The sequence below is a fragment of the Benincasa hispida genome, chromosome 4 (genome assembly GCF_027475165.1).
Source record: "Benincasa hispida cultivar pf3 chromosome 4, pf3_genome.v1.1, whole genome shotgun sequence".
NCBI lineage: Eukaryota > Viridiplantae > Streptophyta > Magnoliopsida > Cucurbitales > Cucurbitaceae > Benincasa > Benincasa hispida.
Window position 1 is genome coordinate 56,210,634 of NC_143481.1, and position 6,980 is coordinate 56,217,613.

General features: G+C 32.4%; 1 long non-coding RNA gene across 1 annotated transcript; it reads left to right on the top strand.

The window, feature by feature from the left end:
• The first annotated feature begins 429 nt into the window (after positions 1-429).
• Positions 430-2,624, top strand: LOC150036829 (uncharacterized). The gene is made up of 2 exons (XR_016529299.1): positions 430-1,129; positions 2,254-2,624. It is a non-coding gene; the product is annotated as an uncharacterized LOC150036829 (long non-coding RNA).
• Positions 2,625-6,980: the final 4,356 nt, after the last annotated feature.

Consider the following 6,980-nt stretch of genomic DNA (forward strand, 5'->3'; position numbering starts at 1 on the left):
GGTATAGGGTGTTCAAAGTTCAAATTATCTCAAGTTTAAATTATATTAAAGTTCAAATTATATAGAGAATGGTTTGCACTGTAAGTATATTTGAACTATAATTCTAATTTCTAATCCACTTGTGTACTTGTATGATGTTGGTTTTGAGGTAATTTCTGCAACTCATTGTGCCTAGCTAATTCTATTTTTTCTCCAACTCAAGGGAAAATGTTGCTAGTGTGCAAAGTTAGTAAAGGCAAGCTATTGGACCTGCTTCTTGTTGTATGTTTGAAATAAGCCCAAATGATGAATAATTTGTGTGGCCCTTCTTGCTGATTCAATTCGTGAGTCCAATTATTTTACCCCAAAGAATTTGGTTTGGTAGAATACTTGGCTACCAATTGTCCACGAGCTTCCAGCTAATGTGCTCCACGTGGTTTGCTCCACTACTCTTTGCCTGATGGAAGTGAAAGAAAAATTAACTCTGATGGTTGATTATTCAAAAATTAATTTCCTTTCTCTCTTGCTCTCTCGTTCTCTATCTTTTCGATTTCTTTAGAACTCCTTCTAACCCTAATTTCTTTGTTTGATTTTGTGTGACTGCTTGAGTAAACGATGAAGAACAAATGCATGCAATCGTATAGACAAAGGGAAGAAAAGAAGAACTACACAACGATATACGTGGTTCGGCTTAATGTTGCCTACATCCACGGGAAGGAGAGAGATCTTTATTGAGAGCTAAGTCACAGATTCTTTCTTTTACAAATTTCAAGTTCTTCTTGAAGCAATTGTAATTGTATATAACGAAATTTGTAAATGATTAGTACTTATACTATTTTTCTGAAACAAGTAGTTACAATAACATACTGTAAAAGTTAAAGAAATGTGAAATAGTTCTTGAATGTTGAATGTTTGAGCTTATATTCTTCAGCAGCTAACCACCCTACTGACTTGGAAGTAGATGAGGTAATGTTTATAATTTAATCATACTTTTAAGGTTGTCTTTCTCATCCTTACCTTTCCTATCTCTTATTTTCTTCTATTATTGTTCGTTTAAGTGTGTGAATTTTTATATGTTGTAGGAGTTGGGATAGGACAAAGTTCACATCGTGAGACTTTTTTCACTTTCATATTTTTATCCTTCATTGTGGTAAGTGATATGTTTGTGGTGTTGCCCATTCTTTGGTCGCTTATGTAAATATATGCATTATACTTCATGTAATTTCTTTTTAGTATGATTTCTTACTTTTAAATTCTCGATTTTATATCTAAGCAAGCATATCTTCTTAGCACATATCGTTCTCTACATTTTTTCTTTAACATTTGGGGTCTTTGGACTGTTTAAATAATCTTTGCATATTAATTTCAAAGTTTTTATGCTCTTGATCCATGTTTATTTTGTTATTGAAGTAATCTTTGTCTAATAAGTGTTTAATTAGTTGCAGACTCCACTTCCTTTTTATTTGAATATCATTCTCAGATTCCTTGTTGATTCTCCGTAGCACCTTCCAAATTATTACTGATTTTAACGTGGGATAAGCTTATTTAGTTAGGCATATTTAAACACTACAATTTAGGTATTAGGTGAACATGGAGGGTAGTGGCTTAATTTAGAATTTCTCTGTGTTGATTACCTTGCACTGCATATGATAACATTGGAGGGTTGCCTCATCAAAATTCTTTTTAATAGTTTGTCAAAGGTACAAATAGTTTTGTGCATCTCTAAGAAATTTTCTTCATGTAATGTTATTCAAGATAATTTTTTTTATCATATTATATCAGTCTTTTAGTTTGTTGGTTATATTTGTAGTTGGTTGAAGTAATATCGTCGATGCACTAAGGAATGATCTTTTGATTTTTTTTATGTTTATGTTCTGTTTCTTTTTTAATCTATTTGTTTTTTGGCTTTTTTTTTATCTCTCTAAACTGTCCACACTTTTTTGGATAAAGTATTGATATTGGTAATGATCATTTAAGTTGTTTATAAATAAAGTTTGTTACCCGTTTCAAAAGTTTTTCTTTTGTATTTGTTCAATAAGAAGAGTTGCAAGGTGCAATTGCTTTAGTTTTTGCAAATAAACAGGTTAGTGCACATTTGATATTATTTATATTTTCTGAACACAACTTCTTACTTTTGTTATTTTTAATTGGTATGTTATTGTCATTTCCCCTCTTGATTTGTTGTTTCTAATTGGTATTTTATTGTCCATTTCCTAGTTATTTATCAGAAAACCTCTTAGTTTGTTCATTTTTCATTGTTGTCTTTCTTGCTAGAATGTTCCTCCTGTGTTCTGTTAGTTCGTTTCTTGAGAGAACATTGCTCAAAGTGGATTGATTTCAACATTGATACATACTCTACAACAACCCTTAATGTCAATTCATATACATATCCAAACATGAGACCCACAAGATTTACTTGAAACCAAATCATTGAGTTGAATTTCTTTACATTATTGAGTTGAGTTGCTAGGTTTGATAACTTTGTTTAGTTTTTGTTCGTAAGTTTATAAGATATATTGTGTATAATGTTAAGTCTCATTCTTTAGACTTTAGAGTTCTATGGATATATTGGTTTATACGTTACTTACTTAAACAATTTGTCATTTTCTTTGTTGTGAATTAGTTAATCTTTGTGTTTTTTGAAAGTTGAGTTGTATATACAAAAGCAATTGAGATTTTATTTTAAACATGTACATGTAAAAGAGAAATATTATTATTTTTTTAAAAAATAAATATTATTGACTTTCACATGCATAAGCAAAAAAAAAAGAAAGAAAAGTATATATTTTTTATTTTATTAATGACAAAACGATAACAAACATTCAATATCGGACAATTACTGGCCAAAAGTATATGAAAAACTGACAATGAAGATAGTATTCAATGTCTATTGAAAACTGAAATTGAAGATAATTGGCATTGATAGTAGTCATCTATAATTCGATTTAAAATCGACATTAAAAAAAAATTATATTAAAACCTTTTATAATACGATCTTTGATGTCGGTTTTCAACCGACATTGTACCCCTATAATGTCAGTTTTAAATCGACATTAAAGCCCAATTTTGTAGTAGTGAATCATTCAGTACTTTCAATAATATAATAAGAAAGATGCATAGTTATAGTAGCCCAATTGTTAAAATGATTAACTTGTTGGAGTTAATGTCGTAAATCGAGTGTATCTTGTAGTTTATAAAAATAAACAAAAGGTATTTTATTTATGTTTAGACTGCAATAATTCAATCCAATAAACTAAGATCCAAGGTTATTTTATGAAACTTAAACATATATAGAGAGACATATAGGTGGATCATGTTTAGGTAATAACCTAAATGGTCTGTAGTAGATGGATAAGGTTGGGTACCTTATCTTAGTGGCACTATGAATACGACATGCTTTGTAGATGTTACAATTGTTGTAAAGTGCTACAAATGATATGATCCTGATCATTCATATGGATACATGTGAGTAGGGGTATTCTATATAAAGAGTTTATATAAGACCGAACCACGAAATGAATAGTCGCTCTATATAATACCTTTGCTTGAAGAGACTTACATTTCACTAGGATTACCATAGGTGATTTAACCTTAATCCTGAGTGAGTTGTGAACTCCTGTTTATAAGGGCAATCCTTTGATTTGTATGGGTGAGTGTGGCCTTGTTAGCCGACTGGACAAACCTATCATTTTGGGGACTTGTCGGAGTAAGGAGCTAGGACACAACTACACAAGATGAAATTTACTCATTTCCTGACCTTAGGAAAAGTAGATAAATTGCTCCCTTAACAGTTGATTCCGGGTCTTGAATATTGAGATATCGACCTCTCACTAGCCCGAGAGGTGTTAGTTTATAGTTGGACTATAAACTGTTTGTTCATTAGAGGGATCAGTGGTATTTAAGGAGTTAGAATTAACTATAAGGGTAAAACAGTATTTTGATCCAATTATAGTTCTGAGCAATTTGTGAAGGGTCGACTCATTGTTGATTGATTATATCCATAGACACATAAATAAATCTACAATTCTAAGAGTGTAACTATTGGTCTTTAGTGGAGTGACCGGTAGTTAATGAAAATTGATTAATTTAATTAAAGACTTTAATTAATTAATCTTATATCATTTGAGCTTCTAATCTATAGGTCAATAAAGGTCCTCTTGTTAGCTCACGAAAGGATATATAAGATGAATGGTTTGAATTATTCAAACCAATTGCATATTAATGAGATTAATATAATATGGTTAATTATAGATGTGATCTATAATCACTACAGGAATTCTGGCTTCTCCCGACGTCATATTTCGTCGAAAAAGTGTGGAAAATTCATTGGGAGAGAATCTCCCGACGAACTTTTGAATGGCATCGGGAGTTGGGGGGAACTCCTAATGCTTAGTATACAACGTTGGCAGTTCCAGGAACTCCCGACGAGCTACAACGTGTTGGGAGTTCCCCCTAACTCCTGACGCCACGTAAGCGTCGGGAGTTCCCCCCAACTCCCAACACCGTTTTAGAGTGTGCCAGGGGATCCTATATGCGTGGGCAGTATTAAAATTTAATATATCGTTTGTAATTTTTTAAAATTTGATCTGAAATCCTGTGAAACATATTATACTAAATAAAGATTCACATAAACGAAAATAAAGTCCATTTTATAAACATTTGTATCAGAAATACATAAAAGAGGTAAAATGAGAACAACATCAAGAACACTTCTCGAACACAGTGTCTTCAACAATTGTCCCAACTCATCTCCGAACAGCATTCTACAATAAAACAAAAACATTGAAATGTTATATCGTTAAACAATTCAATTTCCTCTATTTTTCAATTTTTGAAAGTCCTATATGATCTTTTAGATTAGAATCTAGTAAAAATTAAATTTGCATGCGAAGTATGTAAGAAAGGCTAGCTTATCTCAAAATAATATTAGTGCATGCATAGGATAATGGAGTAGAATAATAGTAAACAAATATTCTTGGAATGGGGAAAGAAACAGAGTCTATCAGTGATAGACTTCATCGTTGGTAGGAGTCTTTTGATGATAGAGTTTATCATTGATAAGAGTTTATTAGTGATGGAGTCTATTACTGATAGATTTTGTTATTTTGCAATTCTTTAAATATATTGTTGTTCACTTGATTAATACCCCTAAAAGTACCACTTATTGCAATTACCCTTTCTTCTTTTATTCTAATGGGTCCAAGTGGAGAGCTTTTAATTCAAATCCATATCCATTTATGCAAGTTTGGGCCTTAGAAATATTGAAACAATAATTGTTGCGGGCCTTTCATTTCTCTTGATGATAGGATGGGCCTTGATTCTAGCCCAATCCATAGTTGGGGCTCATTGGACTAACTACCCATTTGCTATGTAATTTGCTTAAAGTCTCCCTTTTAATTCCTTTTTTATCACAAGTTAAGGCTCCATCTAATTTAATAATAAAAATAAGATCAAAAGAAAAGGAAAAGCACAATTACACATATTAAATATAACAGTTGAGAATTTCTTATACGTTGCTTACATTACAAAATTCAATGATATGAATTATGCAAGCATGAACAAACAAAAACGCAATTACACATCTTAATTAAATTAAAACAGGGCATAAAATAGTGATCCCTTTTAAGATTTTAAAAAAAGTTGAATTAAATTAACATATGTTTTGCACGGCATAGTGGGAAAGAGCGAGAGGCAAGAAGAGAGCGAGATTCTAGTCCTTACATGGTGATGGATGATTTGACTATGAAATAGAACCAATAGTTCATTATCTAATGGATTTTTCCCTTCGTTACATGATTTCTTCTTCATATATCTCGATAATTGATCTATGGAGCAATTACTTAGAAGGACATTTTGAAACCAATGTCCACCATTTCTAGTATTACTCTCCTGAACAAGTTTAACATCAACGAAATTGGTGCTTTGGTGGAGAAAGTCATTACTTTGGATGTCAATGAGGATGTGAAGCTATTGAGGGCATCTTTGCAAGCGAGATTCAGGGAGAGAGCGAGATTCAAGAATAGAGCGAGATTCATGGAGAGAGTGAGATACATGGACTGTGATTGGGCTTTTGAAACATAAAAGTATGGTGGGATGCTTATCTAATTTGTATGAGATTTGAAGCTTTAAATGACACATATTTACAACCAAATCAAAGCAAAGACACCCTTTTAAAGCCTAAAGTTTCACTGTCTAGCTCTACCTTGCTTTTGCCTAATATTGAATCTTCAGCTGATCAAATGAAGTTATATATGTGCTCTTATAGATATCACTATAAAGTTTCTAGTAATCCTAAATATCTTTGTTCGAGTTGTTCGTATGTTATGAATCAAGCCTGTGAATTTGTGAATCCACCTAATTGTGCAACTACACGGGAAAAAAGAAATGTAGGAGGAGGGGTTGTGAAGGATGTGGTTACTTACATGGTGATGGATGATTTGACTATGAAACCAATGTCTACCATTTCTAGTATTACTCCCCTAAACAAGTTTAATATAAAAGAAGTTGGTGCTTTGGTGGAGAAAGTCATTACTTTGGATGTCAATAAAGGTGTGAAGTTGCTGAGGGCATCTTTGCAAGCGAGATTCCGGGAAAGAGCGAGATTCATGGAGGGAGCAAGATTCAGGGAGAGAGCGAGATTCAGGGACTATGATTGGGCTTTTGAAACATCAAGGCATGGTGGGATGCTTATCTAATTTGTATGAGAGTGTTGAAGCTTTAAATGACACATATTTACAACCAAATCAGAGCAAAGACACCTTTTGAAGCCTAAAGTTTCACTGTCTGACTTTACCTTACTTTTGCCTAATATTGAATCTTCAGCTGATCAAATGAAGTTATACATGTGCTCTTATAGATGTCACTATAAAGTTTCTAGTAATACTAAATTTCTTTGTCCGAGTTGTTCGTATGTTATGAGCCAAGCCTATGAATTTGTGAATCCACCTAATAGTGCAACTACACAGGGGAAAAAAATGTGGGAGGAGGGTTTGTGAAGGATG